The 16,770-nt window shown below is 38.4% G+C and overlaps 1 pseudogene; it reads left to right on the forward strand.

Annotated features, from left to right (window-relative positions):
- Window positions 1–16,770, forward strand: part of LOC127493255 (importin subunit alpha-1-like) — a 178,032-nt pseudogene that overhangs the window by 37,338 nt on the left and 123,924 nt on the right.

A 16,770-nucleotide genomic window follows, 5' to 3' on the forward strand; every position in this document is an offset into this window, starting at 1 on the left:
TTACAGATTCAATGCAATTCCTATAAAAATTCCAATGACATTTTTCATAGAACTAGAAAAATACTACAAAAATTTGTGTGGAACTACAAAAGACCAAGGACAGCAATGTGATCTTGAGCAAAATGTATTATGTAGGAGGCGGTACACTGCCTGACTATAAAATGTATAACTTCCACTTTGACTATGACCTTGTCTAAATAAGATCGGAGTCGGTGAACACAAAAGGCTTCCATAGCCTTAGCAACTCATGACAAGAGCCTAGGGTGATTACTGAGGCCATAAACAAGAGTTTCAATTTGTTAAGTCAACAACAGGAGTCACTGTGCACTTACTCCTCATGTAGGATCTCTGTCCTTAATGTGTTGTTCAATGGGAATTAATGCTGTAACTAGTACTTAAATAGTATTTTACACTTTATGTTTCTGTGTGGGTGCAAACTGTTGAAATCTTTACTTAATATATACTAAATTGATCTTCTGTATATAAAGATAATGAAAATGAATCTTGAAGTGAATGGAGTGGGAGAGGGAGCGGGAAATGGGAGGGTTGCGGGCGGGAAGGAAGTTATAGGGGGGAAAAAGCCATTGTAATCCATAAGCTGTACTTTGGAAATTTATATTTACTAAATAAAAGCTAAAAAAATAAAATGTATAACAAAGCTACAGCATGGAAGAGGCTGATATTGTGGCATAATGGGTTAGGCTATTGCCTGCATTGCTAGCATCCCATATGGGTGCTGGTTCGAGACCTGGCTGTTCCACTTCTGATACAACTCTCTGAAAATGTGCCTGGGAAAGCAGCAGAAGATGAACTAATTGCTTGAGCCCCTGCCACCCTCTTGGGAGACCAGGAAAAATCTCCGGGCTTCAGCCTAGCCCAGCCCTGGCTGTTGTGGCCAGCTGGGGAGTGAAACAGTGGATAGAAAATCTCTCTCTCTCTCTCTTTCTCTCTGTCTCTCCATCTCTCTCAAATTAGTAATTTTTTTAAATAGCGTGATGGCATAAAAATAGATCCAGGGAGCAGTGGAACACAATATAGACCATACAAGTAAACCCATTCTATAGCCCACTGATCTTTAACAAAAGTGCTAAGAACACACATTGGAAAATGGGTAGTCTTTTTAATAAGTGGTGTTGGGACAATCAGATATCCACATGAAGAAGGATGAAACTATATCCTTATCTTTCACCATGTACAAAAAATAAGCTCAAAATATACTAAAGACCTAAATATGAGGCTCCAAACCTTGAAACTATTGGAAGAAAACATAAGAAAAACACTTAAAGACATGCAAGGGGCAAGGATTTCCTGGATTGGATCATAAAAGCATAAGAAATAAAAGTAGAGAACTGACATTGTATCAAACTAAAACAGACTGACAAGAGTATTTATCAGGAGAGTTCAAGGTGTGCTCAGGAGCTTCCTTTATTCAGCTATGGGGGATCTAAGGAGTCATTTTCCTTAAGAGTCCAATTAATTTTGTTTTTGTTTTGTTTTTAGTGTTTTTAGATGACTGGCATTTCTAGATGGTATGCAATTTCCAAGTTACTCCTAATACATGGGACACCACAGCCATAACTTTTGAAACAAAAATAGACCCATTGTCACTTTGTGCCATCCTAAGCAGACCAAGTCTTGGTGTAATTTCTCTTAGAAGCTTTTTATGTCTTCTCCAACATTGTAAGTTTGTTTGTCAGGGGGTCTTTTTTTTTAAAGACTTATTTATTTATTTGAAAGTCAGAGGTAGTCTTATGCACCTAATGAGGGTATATTTAAACATTAGAAAGTATTTAAATACCCCTTGGACTGTAGGCGTGACTGTGAAGTTGACCTGCCAATCTTTTTAAGTTAAATTCCCCTCATCTGTGCTACTTTAGCAAGCAGGGGTCTAGGAGGCTTGGTCTGTACATTATTTTTAAGACAATAAGTGTATTATTTGGCTATTTTATCTACCAATCCCTTTATATACAGAGTTTTGTTTCCCTTAAGTAGCCAGTTGTACATTGTCTCTTTACCATAATGTGTGGCACCATGGAATTGGTTAATCACTTTCCAGTTCAGGTTACAGGGATGTCAATACTTTTCCATTTTGTCTACCATCCATCCTTCTGCAATAGTGGTTCTTTGGAAAACCCTCTCATTGGACTTCCTGTGAATCTTCTGGAGAGTACTTAGGCTCAGACTTAGCAAGGGGCAGGATGTCTCCTCTGTCAGGGCTGCCTGCTCTGCAGCGACATCAGTCAGGTTGTCACCTCTTGCTGCCTGAGAATCTCCCTTTGATAGCCTATGTGGTACATAAGAACTATTCCTTACTTTCTTCTAAAGCCAGTAGAAAACTGAGAATTTCTTTGCCATTTTTAATTTCCTTGTTGTTAGCATCTAGCAGTCCCCTTTCTGTACAGAAGCCCTGTGAACATGGCTTACTGAGAAGGCACACCTAGAGTCAGTACAGACTGTTAAAGCCTTTCCTGTCCCCAGTTCTAGTGCCCTAGTCAGGGCTGTTGCTTTTGCCTTTTATGCAGATGTCCCTGGAGAGAGACTCTTACCTTTAATAGTTCCATGTAAAGACCACGTTGTATGTCTAGCTTTCTGATGACCAATTAGCATGAAATTGCTACCATCTACAAATCTTATTTTTCTAATGGGAAGAGGTTCACTTCTGAGATATTTCCTACTTCGGAACACTAGGTCTGTCACTCAGAGCAATTATGTGCTAAGGGGTACGGAGACACTGGCAGCAATGTGGTAGGGTTCAGGATCTGACAAGGACTGTATGACAGAGAGGTTTGGAGTATCCAGAACAAGCTTTGGTAATATAGTTTCTTACTAGCAGTTAACTAATGGCTAATTTTGTTTCTAGAATATTTGTCATCTGATATGGAGTCCAGTCAGGGTTTATCCCTAGCATACTGAATCTAAGTTTTTGGAAAAATAATATATCACTTGTTTTAATGATCCCTACATTTGGCTTAGGACCCCCACCTCCACCCCACAATTTCTGTCTTTCAAGTATACACAAGTAAGGGGGCTTTTCTAAATCAAATATTCCTAAAGTAGGGAAGTTCATCAGTTCCTTAGCTTTTTATAGCCATGATTACATTGTATGTCCCTTTTAAAGAAGTTCGTTTTCTATCCTTTTAATATGCCAGAAAGGGATTTTGCTATTAGCTCAAAATTGGGTATGTAAATTCAGGAGTCAAGCATTTCCAGGAATCTCCATTCTTGTTTTTCTGTTTTAGGGTAAAAGCAAGTTATAAATTGTCAATTTATGTTTTTTAGGGTAGGCTCCATTGTCCTTGGCGTATTATAAATCCTAGATACTTTATATTTTTTTAGAAATTTTTGTCTTTTTTGGATACTTTATATTCCTTATCTGCCAGATAATTCAAGGTTTTAATGGTGTTATCAGAAACCTCATTTGAGGAGATAGCAATAATATCATCAACATATTATAATTGTAATAATTTCTGATTGTAGCCCCCTCAGGTCTCTTCTCAAAATTTTCTTCAAAATTGTAGAAGAGTTTTTAAGTATTTGTGGTGTAACAGTACAACAATACTGCAACCTCTGGTGAGTTTTGTGTCTTTCCACTAAAAGGCAAATAGCTGTTGGGACTCTGGGTCCAGGTGAGTACCAGAGGACATATATTTTAAGTCTAAGATAGTGATACTTGCTATCCCCTGGCAAACTGATCAACAGAGTGCAGCGATTGGGTACCATAGGGTGGGCGTCCTAAACTGCTTCATTCACAGTTGTCAATCCTTTGTAAACCCATATTCATCTGGCTGGAGTTTCTTAATAGGGAATACAGATGTGTTACAAGGTGAATTATAGGGCCTGATCAATCCCTAGCTAGGAAGTCATTTAAAACTAGTGAGAATCAGCTGTTACTTTGGGTCTAATAGAATATTAGCTAGTCCTGGCCAGTGATGAGTATACCTTACTATTATCTTTACAAGTTGGCAGTCCATCTCACATGATCCTGGGCCCATACTTCTATATTAACCCAAGCTAAAATACTTATACCTTCTGGAGTGGTTTCACGATCCTTAGGTACACCTCATGGAGGATAACCAAGAATTCTTTATCATGGTTCCTTGGGAATCTCCTTTCTACTTGGTCTTGACTTAATATACAGTAGTACCCAATTTAGTCGGTAAGTCTGTTCCCAAGAGTGGAATGGGATTCTCAGGGCCATATCGAAATGAGTGAGTCAAAACTTTAGAATGTATTTGGTAAGTTATAAACTCCTATGTCTCTTCATATCTCCTTTTCCTGACACTACGTTAATATTACTGTTGGACAGATGATATTTATCAAGTCCCCATGCCTGTCTGCCCTCTTGTCTGTGCCTCTGCAGCAACCAAAGTCATGGTAACCAACAAGCTCACCTGCTGGGCTGGTTGCCCACAACTCAGCATGGCACTGGGCCACTTTTGTCTGTAGGCCCATATAAGAAACTGAGGGGTACGGTTAGTCACAGATGTGGCTTTTTGCAGATGTGAAAATATACGTAGATTTTTTTGTGCGTGTGTCCAAATACCACCACGGACACAAAGGTAGAAGCCTCTTGTGGCCCCACTGTTGTCGGAGCTAGTGGTTATTTACTATATATCACACCACTGTGAATAAAGGAGGTATAAACCTACAGTTTACTCTGATTTGTTCTGTGACTTGTCAGAATCTGAATCTGTTTGTCCTCTGGACATGCAATTACACTCCCTCTTAGGGAGATAGCCCTTTTCAGTAGTCAGTACAGAGTATATGGCTCCAGTGTTAAGTGAGCACTTAACTCTCTCTTCCCCTTCTATCTTTAGGATAACCTGGGTTCTTGGAGAGATTTAGATTTTATCCTGAACAGCCAATCAGTGAACCCCCCTCCAGGCTTTTTCTTTTGTCAAGGGGAGCTGAAAGGAGTCAGGGTTTCCCTGAGTTCCCCCGCTCTGGTGCTGGCTTGGAGACTCCTTCCATTTTTAGTGTCCCTCCTGCTTGCAGTATGTACAGTGGTTAGGCCATAAATTAGCTGAAGGCCTATTGTTGGCCTCACATATGAAGCAGGGCTTACCCACCCAAGGCGAGACACAGCACAACTTATATTAGTTCTGAAGCATGAAACTTCCTATCGTCTTCCATTCATTCCTCAGAAATTTCTAAACCTGAATGCAATGGCACTACACCTGAGAAACAGGGATGGATGGAGTCAAGTAACCCAGAAACCTGGCAGATTTCTTTGACCAGTTCTTTGGTGATCCTCTGATGTTTTTACTCTACTGTCCTGGAAAAGCATGTCCTTTTCCAGTACCTGATTCTTTCCTGATGGCATGTTTTCTGTCCTGGCTTTCAGTTTTAGCAACTTCTAACCACTTATTATAGTGCCAGTCCCAATTTATTAACTCCTTGATTCTGTGAAATGCTGGACAGAAAGGGGTCCAGGTGGCCACTTCATCTCTTGGATATCTGTTAGCAACTCAGGACTTTTAGACACCTCCCTTGCCAATGCCATGGAGCAACTGTTCTGCAAGAATGAGAAATTCCTGTGCAAGCCACCACTGCCCATTGCACCTCAACTTGGGATGTATCAGCCATTTCCAGAGAGCAAGTGAGCCATCCAGAAGCTGCCACTACCAATCATTTCACAGCTTGTTCCGAGTCACCCCAAATCTAGGTGAGGACCCATTCTATCTAGGCTTCCAATTTTGCTAGCAGACACAAGGAGTCTGTTCACCAAATAATCAGCCTCAAGTGAGAGATGCTCAAAAGAAAGTGAGAAGATGTAATTCTCTAAAGAAACTGCCTCCCTGAGAGGCAATTTGTCAGACCTTTAATAGCAAGAGGAGGGAGAGAATCCAGATATAAAAAAGCAGAGCAAGAGGGATCTTCCTGCTCAAAAAGCATGTATCTTCATGTAAAAATCTGACTCAGACTGGTGTCTCATAGTTTTTCTTGGTGGTAGTGTTGGTCTAGCCCTAAGACAATGTTACAAAGTGAGCTTTCTTAGAACACCCTCTGAAAAGGGTGCTGAGATGAATAAAATGTCTGATTCTACAGGGTTCCTATTCCCTCTTCTTGCCTAACTTCTACATTCTTGACTACAAGGTCTACACAAAGGACTTCAAATATTTCCAGTGAAATTGAAGAGAACTTAACTTGATGAGAGAAGATACTATATTTATAGCTTAAATGACCATTCCTTTAAAGATATCTGATTGCAAACTGATATCCTGAATCTTTAGATTCAATCGGATCCTAGGAGATAATTTTACAGAAATATACACATTTTCTAAAACACAAAAATAAAACATTGATGAATAGGCAATAAAATCTTGAACATCTTGAAAAAGAACAAATTTGGTGGACTTACCTAACAGAAATGAAAATTTATTGTAAAGATACAGTGTAGTATATTCAGACAGTGTGGTCTTGGAATAAATCTACATGAACAGAAAAATCTAGCAGATTAGAAAATGGATCAACGTTCTACACATTTAATATTTTACTTGATTTATAAAATGACACTGTAGAACAGAGGTAAGGGGAAACTAGTTTCCTGAAGAGTTGCAAGACCAATTATAATTTACTTGGAACAAATGAATCTTGCACTGTGTTTACTTCCATGTTAAAAAATTAGCTTCAGATGACTATAGATCTAAATATGGAAGTAAAATAAAAGTACATTTAGAAGAAAACTTTGCAGAATAGCTTTATGACTTTTAGTCTAAACTTTCTTAAACAGATAACAAAAAACATAAGCCATAAAAATATTACATTAAAATGAAGAACTTTTTTTTAAAATAAGATTGTGCTAACAGTGGGAGAAAAAACAGTAAGTTACAGAGTAGGGAAATACATTTCTAATATACATATTTTCTTTGTTTGATCAGTCTGCCATAACAAAATACTGCAGACTAGATGGCCTAAACAACAGAAATTTATTCTTCTCACCATTCTGGAGGCAGCAGGTACAAGATCAAGGTGCCATAGGGTTGGTTTCTCCTTGGCTTGCCAAAGGCTTCCTAATCACTGGTTCTCACCTAAACCTTGATCTGTACTCCAGCTGCTATGGTAGCCACCTCTTCTTATAAGAACACCAATCAGAGACTGGAACAGAACTGTGTTCTATAGGCCTATTTGACCTTAATTACTTCTTTAAAAAGACTCAATCTCTAAGTACAGTCACATTGTAAGGGATAGGGGTTAGGGCCTCAACAAAGGAATTTAAAGGCACAAAATTTGCTTCAAAACATATTATCTAACAAAGAACTTACCTATAGTATGTATTCAGAACTGTTTAAAGTCAGTGAGAAGATACTGTTCCATCGTAAGATCGCAAATTAAACAGAAAAGCAGGGGAAAGACTTTAACAGAGCTTTATGAAAGAGGAAATTTGAAGGCCATTAATATATGAACAGGAGCTCAATATTTTTACTCATCAGTGAAATAAAAATTTAAATCACTCTAAGAAAGCTAATGCAATTACCACAATCATCACAGACAGACAATATCAAGAGTTAGCCAAAATATTGATAAACCCGAAATCTCAAACCCTGATGGGAAGAGAGTGAATTAGTATAATCATTTTGGATATAACAGCATAGACAAATCCCAGCAACAAATTTATCAAGAGAATTAACAGAAGTATCTGTGTGTTTGATGTTCAAAAGCTATGGCGATAAAAGTGACATAATGCTTAACTTGTGCAAAGTAGAGAGGCATTGATATCTATATCCCAGTGCAGAACCAGTGCATATGGGTGTTCATAATATTCTGTTACTTGAATCTTGTAATGGTTACATGGGCGAGTTTGCTTTGTGAAAATTCATTGTATTTTTCCATGTGATTATATTATGTTACACAGTTCTTCAATCAAATTGTTAATTAAAATAATTTTTTGAAAAAATGAAGCATTAATATTTACACATCAATGTGTGCTGGCAAAACATGTTTTGGGTCATAGGGTCCTTGATTGTGCCTCTCAAATCATATCATTCATATTCTATCTCTTCTGCTTATCTTCAGATGTAATATTATAGGTCCTGTTATTCCATATTCCTTGGTCTTTACTTTGCTTTCAAGATTGCTTTAAGAAAGCTGCTAATTGATCTATTATTAGCTAAGAGAATCTTAACTACAATCATATAATATTTTAAAGCATAAAATGTGTTTGCAAAGAAGAACAGCAACATAATTTAAAATCGTAAGTTTGATAGGGATGTTTAATAAACTTGTCTTGCAGGCAAGTGGCAAATGTTTTGAGCCAAGATTTTCACTAGTAAATAAACAGGGTTCATATGTTTACAATTTGTGTATTCTTCACTGTTCCTCAGGATCCATATTTAGATTTAGAAAATTCCTTCTTATGGTTCATGTATTTATTTTTTTCCCACTACACAAGCACACTTCTTTAAAAACAATGAAGTTAATAAAGGAGATAGAACTTACTTACATTTTGCTGGTCTAATGGAAAACCTTTATATTCTGGATCAATGGTAAATGCAAATTCTCAATGTGGCTAGAAGTAGATGAGTAACTGGTCTCAGGAGAAAATGAAGAATCTGGCAATAATATTGATTATGTGTTAGAGATAATATCTGGCATTTTATTGTGCACATATGAACTAATTTAGTCTTCCTATATAGTCACAAAGTAGATATTATTGTGTCTAATTTATAGATATAAAAAACCTTGAATCTCAAAGAATCTATGTAACTTTCCAAGAGTACACAATTGCATATTCATAATAAGGAATAACACTTTTTGAACTTTATTATGTGCTAGGTACTTCCCTGAGAGTTAAATTTTACATCAGTCTTTTAAGGTAGATAATATATTTGTTTACAGATGAGGAGAATGAGGCTAATAGATGTTAAGTAACTTGTTTACCATCATACCATAAGAGGTGGTGCTGTGACACAAATGCAGGCAGCCTGAATGTAAAGCTAGCTTTCTTATCCACTCTGCTAGTCTCCAGTAAATACAAATGAGTTACTATCCGCTACACTAAGCAAATGATGGTCATGACATATCTACCAATAACCCAAGGCTTTAAATGGATGTTTTGGTAGCTTGAGGCTTAGCCTGGATGTTTTGCATCAGAGTGTTAATGCTAGCTGGGACTGAGAATAGAAATGACATGTAATAGTCTTTTTGGGTAATTGCAGAAGGATGTTCATGGAAGAAGCAGTCTTTGCATATTTGGTCTTTGACAACACAATTTTATTTTAGAAATTACTTATTGAATACTTGTTCTGCCACTCATTGCAAAAAAACCTTTATTTTTAGTAATATTTAGTGATTATGGGAAGAGACTACGAGGAAAAGTCACATCATATCCTCATCCTTGTACATAGTTTCTCCACACTTTTGAAGACCAAAGTGAAAGGGTTAGCCAAGAAATCTGGGAAACAAAAAAGAATTCGACTGAATACTTAGGACTATAGTATCTGGCACATAACATGTGCCACCCCAGCACTCTGAATCCAGAAACACCATGAAGATGAGTTTACAGAGAATGGAGTACCACCTGGCACCTTGCAGTCACTCAGAGACTTTGGTTTTGAGCCTGTGCAACACCGACTTAGTTGAACTTTGCCATGATAGACAGAAGAGCCTTTATTTGAAAAAACTGTGCAGTGGTGGAGATTCATTGCAATCAATGAGAAGCCCTTATGCTGTAAAAATTCTGTTAGCATGTTCAGTGGATAAAGCACTATAGCTCTGAGGAAAGAAACCACACTAATTGCATTCTGTTGTTTATCTCTTAGGTTGGCATCACTCTTGATACAGTCATCTGACTTTTGATCATTACTTTCCACTAGGGAATCTCTTTTATGCTTATCTTTCCTTTTGTTTCACATGCCCAGTTTTTTCTCTTAGGAAACTGAAAAAGAACATTTCATGTTATTTACTTCTAACATTTAAGAAAAGAAAGTTTCAATAGTGTTCAATTATCTGGGGAACATTTCATCAGATGCTTGTTAAGAATGAACATTCAAAGTCCCTTTACATATTTAAAATATTTAGTGGAGTATCTGGCTGAGCTCTCTGGATTTGGAGACTAGGAATACATCTGTTTTATATCCCTTCCTCTGCCAGTGAGGTACACTGGACTTACCAAACTACATGTGTTTTAGCCTTTACCAGAGCAGTTAGGAAAAAGGGCCTAGCCAGCTCTCTTTTTTCTTCATTACCCATTCCTCTTCTTGGATCCAAGTACCAAGCTCTACCACTCTGTAAATTCCCACTTAAAATGTCCAATTGTGAAGTGGTTTTTTTCTTTGGCTTCATCATTCTCTATCACTCTATAGAATTTCATAATATTAATAATCTTTTCTCTTTCCTCTGTTGTGGCATTTCCTCTCTTTTTCTGTTTTATTACTCCTTCTTTTCTCTTATTACTGGAGGAGCATCTCCAGTTTGTGGGAGAATGTTTCCTTTTGTACCTGAGGCTGCTCTAGGAAGGGTTGGAAGGTGCCCAACAATGTCTGCCCTTTTGAGTCCTTGGCTTATAGCCACCCAAATTAGCTTCTAGACTTCTTGAGTATTGGTGGTGTGGCTAAGAACTTTCCCAAGCTCTTGAGGTAGCAGGAACAACTCATCTTTGGCTATGGAAAGTTTTGGCATTAGCTTAGATTGATAGTATTTTTTTTAAAGATTTATTTGAAAGTCAGAGTTACACAGAGAGAGAGGAGAGGCAGAGAGAGAGAGGTCTTCCATCTGGTGGTTCACTCCCCAAATGGCTGCAAAGGCCGGAGCTGTGCCGATGTGAAGCCAGGAGCAAGGAGCCAGGAGCTTCTTCCCAGTCTCCCATGTGAGTGCAGGGGCCTGAGGACTTAGGCCATCTTCTACTGCTTTCCCAGGCCATAGCAGAGAGCTGTATTGGAGTGGAGCAGCCGGGTCTCAAACCGGCGCCCATATGGGATGCCGGCACTTCAGGCCAGGGCGTTAACCCACTGCTCCACAGTGCCGGTCCTGATTGATAGTATTTTGATATAATCCATGTACTTCATGGTCTAATCCATGTTTCAGAGCTCTCCTTCCATAAGACTATGGAAAAGGCGTGTTAATAAAGGCCGCCACTTTTCCTAATAACTCAAAGGGGAATTTTCTATGAATGGGTTACCAAAATCCAGGAAACTAAAATTGTAACAAGGGTACATTAAAAAGGTTGTGGAAGAGTGGAATTAAAAGTTGCTAATTTTGGTGCAAAAATGAAAATTCACACATAGTTTTTATTTAGTATGCTCTTTTAATGAGCTTTTTGAAGACCTCTCATAATCAAGAAGAGTGTAGGAATGCTATACATAGTCCACACTATTTTGACAATCTAACCGTGAAAGCCATCAATTGGTTTGTGTTAGGCCTTCACAAAATACACCAAACACCGGAGAAAGGGAAACGGTTTATTGGGGAAAACCCAGGAGACTGGAGGGAAGAGGGAAAAAGAGAGAGAAGGAGAGTGAAAGAGAGAGAGAGACAGAGAGGAGAGGAAGTGCAAGGAAAGAAGAGAGACGAGAGGGGCAGAGGAGAGCAGAGAGCACAGAGAAGAGAGCTAGAGAGAGCCACGTGTTCAGGAACAGGTCCTTTTAAAACTTTGCCCGAGGGCTGGCAGGAGCAGCAAATCCCATTAGGATGGGGATGGAGTTTGACAATGGCGGTTGGGCCATGTGGCCACCTGCCTTCCAGCAATGGCAGCCAGGGCTAGAGCCTGGGATGGTGTCAGGGTGTAGATCGCACCGTAGATAAAACTGCGCCATTTTCCTAACAGTTTGAATGAACCAAAGTTTAGACAACTGTATTTTTAGTTCAGAGACTTTTGTCACAATATCTTACTAAACTTTCTGTTACTTAAGTATTAGATATAGGACTGGCTATATAGTTTGTGGGCTTATGATAATGTGGAGTACTTTGTTTAAAAATTATCAAGATTTTCAATATAGTGCTAGAAGAGCATTAAACCAATTGTAAGAAACTATGTTAACTCCACACCTATAAAGACAGCCCTACCTCTTTGTCATCATTATTTCCCAAAAATGTAGTGATATGGACTGAGTTCGAGTACATTGTATCAGTCCTAACTGCAAACTCAAGTGAAATAATTAAAAAAAGAGTTACTTTAAGCTATTGAAGGCATCATTTATAGTGCTTATAGTTTTTTTAATTTTTTTTAATTTTTAAGATTATGTTTAAGGGTCTGCAAATAGTTCAATGACATTAAAAAAGTCATATAGGTTAGATGAAGTCAGTCAAGTCAGGATTCAATTACAAACAAGAATAACCCACCTCCACTGAATGAAAACAAAGAAAAAAAGAACAAAATATAAATACTAGCACAATATCAATCACAAAAAGACTGCTGATATTTAGGCCATCAGGACACTGTGCCTACATCATCCCTTCAGCATATAAATAGAGACCTTTGGTAGTGTGGACAGCTTCAAACCCACATGCAAATAAGTCTGTGATTATATCAATTAGAGGTCACCAGCAACTCATTCCTCACTGGGAACTCTCTATTGCACAGCTTTTTGGTTGTAAATTTCCATTATATACACTTTAAAGTGAGGTTCTGCAGGAAGGGTGACACTCTTCTGAGTTTTCAGTAAGTGATGGAGAAAGCATGAGCATGGGTAAGAGTTTGAAAGGTTTGGGTGGGAGAGAAATGGTGGGAGACTCGTGCCACAGGTAGATCAGGTAAACGTGAAAGCAGCTGTAACATGTGGTACCATGCTCTTAACATAACAATTCTTGCTGAATTGTGTGTATATGTAAAATGCTTCCTGGCATCCAGCCTTACCTTTGAATTCTGGTTACTTAGAGCAGGGTATTTTCTCTGCCCGGATGTTCTTTGTTTAGCTGTAGATGAGAGGCTCCCTTTGCTAGAATGACTTCACATTTCACAGACATGTTTGAAAGTCCTCATCATCTTTCTCCAGGTTCTTCTTGGAGAACTTACAGGAGTTTCTGATAGAAATCCAGATTACTAGTATGCTTGCTTGTCTGATTCTCGCATAAAGCAGAGTTTGTATGTTAAATTTTTTAAAGATTTATTTATGTATTTGAAAGGCAGGGTTAGAGAGAGAGAAAGAAAGGGAGAGAGAGAGAAATCTTTCATCTGCTGGTTCACTCCCCAAATGGCTGGAGCTGGGCCAATCCAAAGCCAGGAGCCAGGGTCTTCCTCCAGGTTTCCCACGTGGATGCAGGGACCCAAGTACTTGGACCATCTTCCACTGCTTTACCAGGCAAGTTAACAGGGAGCTGAATCAGAAATGGAGCAGCAGGGACTTGAACTGAGCCTATAAGGGATGCTGGCACCGTAGGCAGTGGTCTTACCTGCTACACCACAGCACCGGTTCCTGTATATTAAATTTTAAGATCTTACTGTAACACAGCAATTGCAGTGTGCTCAGCACATTATTTTGAGCTTATTCATGGCTTTTAAAAATAGGGTTTCTGATACTGATATCCTCATGTTGTAATTCTATATTATTCATTAAAATTACATTTTTTTTGGTAACATGGCTACTATTTAATCACAGGCTTAATTATCTTTGCTTTGATTTTATTATGTCTGAATATTGATAGGAAGGTTTGGATATTTATTAAGCAATTCATTACAGGAGAATTCAAATAAGGGATGAGTACTTATTAGAGAAATCTGGCCGTGGAGATAAGTAGCTGTAATGATTACACTAGTTAACAGTGCATCTTACACATTTTTGACCTTGAGCTATGTAAGAAATGCATTCAACCCTGTGGTCTGGTGCACTTATGAAATCATTTATACTCATGCATGCATCCAGAAATTGAAACAAAAGATTTATGAAATAATATTATTATACCAGATGACTTGAAATATTTTAATTATTTTTATTGAATTAAATTGGGTATGTATTTATTTTTTTACATTTTTTTATTTAGTAAATATAATTTCCAAAGTACAGTTTATAGATTACAATGGCTCCCCCCCATAATTTCCCTCCCACTTGCACCTCTCCCATCTCCCGCTCCCTCTCCCATTCCATTCACATCAAGATTCATTTTCAATTATCTTTATATACAGAAGATTGATTTAGTACATATTAAGTAAAGATTTCATCAGTTTGCACCCACACTGAAACACAAAATGTAAAATACTGTTTCAGTACTAGTTATAGCATTAATTCACATTGGACAACACATTAAGGACAGATCCCACATGAGAAGTAAGTACACAGTGACTCCTGTTGTTGACTTAACAAATTGACACTCTTGTTTATGGCATCAGTAATCTCCCTAGGCTCTTGTCATGAGTTGCTAAGGCTATGGAAGCCTTTTGAGTTCGCTGACCTCAATATTATTCTGACAGGGTCATAGTCAAAGTGGAAGTTCTCTCCTGCCTTCAGAGAAAGGTACCTCCTTCTTTGATGACCTGTTCTTTCCATTGGGATCTCACTCGCTGAGATCTTTCATTTAGGTCTTCTTTTTTTTTCCCCCAGAGTATCTTGGCTTTCCATGCCTGAAATACTCTCATGGGCTCTTCAGCCATATCCGAATTCCTTAAGGGCTGATTTTGAGGCCAGAGTGCTATTTAGGACATCTGCCATTCTATGAGTCTGCTGTGTATCCTGCTTCCCATGATGGATCGTTCTCTCCCTTTTTGATTCTATCAGTTAGTATTAGCAGACACTAGTCTTGTTTGTGTGATCCCTTTGACTCTTAGACCTATCAGTGTGATCAATTGTGAACTGAAAATGATCTCTGGGACTAGTGAGATGGCATTGGTACATGGAACCTTGATGGGATTGTATTGGAATCCCCTGGCACGATTCTAACTCCACCATTTGGGGCAAGTCAGCTTGAGCATGTCCCAAATTGTACATCTCCTCCCTCTCTTATTCCCACTCTTATAACAGGGATCACTTTTAAGTTAAAATTTAAACACCTAAGAATAATTGTGTGTTAATTACAGAGTTCAACCAATAGTACTAGAACAAAACAAAGAAAAAATACTAAAATGGATAAAGTATTACATTGTACATAAACAGTCAGTACAAGAGCTGATCAAGTCACTGTTTCTCATAGTGTCCATTTCACTTCAACAGGTTTCCCCTTTGGTGCTCAGTTAGTTGTCGCCAATCAGGGAGAACATATGATATTTGTCCCTTTGGGACTGGCTTAATTCACTTAGCATGATGTTTTCCAGATTCCTCCATCTTGTTTCAAATGACCGGGTTTCATTGTTTTTGACTGCTGTATAGTATTCTATAGAGTACATGTCCCATAATTTCTTTATCCAGTTTATTGTTGATGGGCATTTGGATTGGTTCCAGGTCTTAGCTATTGTGAATTGAGCTGCAATAAACATTAATGTGCAGACAGCTTGTTTGTTTTCCAATTTCATTTCCTTTGGGTAAATTCCAAGGAGTGGTATGGCTGGGTTGTATGATAGGGTTATCTTCAGGTTTCTGAGGAATCTCCAGACTGACTTCCATAGTGGCCTTACCGGTTTGCATTCCCACCAACAGTGGGTTAGTATCCCTTTTTCCGCACATCCTCTCCAGCATCTATTGTTGGTAGATTTCTGAATGTGAGCCATTCTAACCGGGGTGAGGTGAAACCTCATTGTGGTTTTGATTTGCATTTCCCTGATTGCTAGTGATCTTGAACATGATTGTGGTGGTCATTTGGGGAGTGAACCAATGGAAGGAAGACTTTTCTCTCTCCCTTTTAAATAATAATAAAAAATATATACATACATATGTATATATGTGTATTCATGCACATGTGTGTATATACACAAAATGGAATATTATTCAGCTATAAAATAGAATGAAATTCTATCATTTGCATCAAGGTGGTTGCAATGGGAGGAAATGATATTGAGTGAAATAAGCTAGAAAAATAAGCTAGAAATAAGCTACACATTCTTCCTTATATATTAGAACTAAAATTTTTTAAAAATCACATGTTATTTACTTGAAAGTCTGGGATGGGGGGGAGAAAGAGAGATTCAGGAAGATTGAGACAGACAGATCTCACATCCACTCATTTCCTCCTCAAATGCCTGCAGCAGCCTGGTTGGGTCAACCTGAAGTGAGGGGCTAGGAACTCAATCTGGGTCTCCCACTTGTTGGAGTAGGGGAGCAGGTAGGGACCCAAGTACTTTCAGCTATACCTGCTGCCTCCCAGGGTATGTATCAGCAGGAAGACTGAATGGAGAGCAGAGATAAACTTGAAGCCAGGCACACTGTTAATAGGATGCAGGTATCATAAGTAACATCTTAACTACCACATCAAACACCTACCATTTGTAGCTGTTTATATTTTTTAGCTGAGCTGGAGATTGAGCTTGTAGATGAGATAATTCAGCTCTATGTGGGTTAGTTTACTGGATGAGGATGTTAGTCTAGGGAATTCGACTGCTGAATTCTACTCATTGTTGAGTTATCTTGGAAAGTTTCTCACTGTAACAGGTTCAGTCTCAAGACCTCTGATTCTGGGGGAATTTTAAAATTGGCTGCTTTGGAGCAGGGGCTTGTGGATTCATAGCCTCTCAAGGCTAGTTTCCCATTTTTCTGAAGAGAGCTGCTGTCAGATGAGGGAAGCATCAGCCTTCCTGAGTGTGTCCTTAACCTGATTTACTGAAAGGTAGGTTTTTCTTCCAATCAGTTATAGAGGAGTCTATTAATATCATACAGGGAAAATGAAAGTGAGTTCAGTAGGAATTGTGACAGGATGATTCAACCTATTGCCCTTTGAACATGTGATCTCACAACAATTGCTGATGTTATC

This window comes from Oryctolagus cuniculus, chromosome 5 (genome assembly GCF_051225735.1).
Source record: "Oryctolagus cuniculus isolate XC-2025 breed Fujian yellow rabbit chromosome 5, ASM5122573v1, whole genome shotgun sequence".
NCBI classification, from domain to species: Eukaryota; Metazoa; Chordata; class Mammalia; order Lagomorpha; family Leporidae; genus Oryctolagus; species Oryctolagus cuniculus.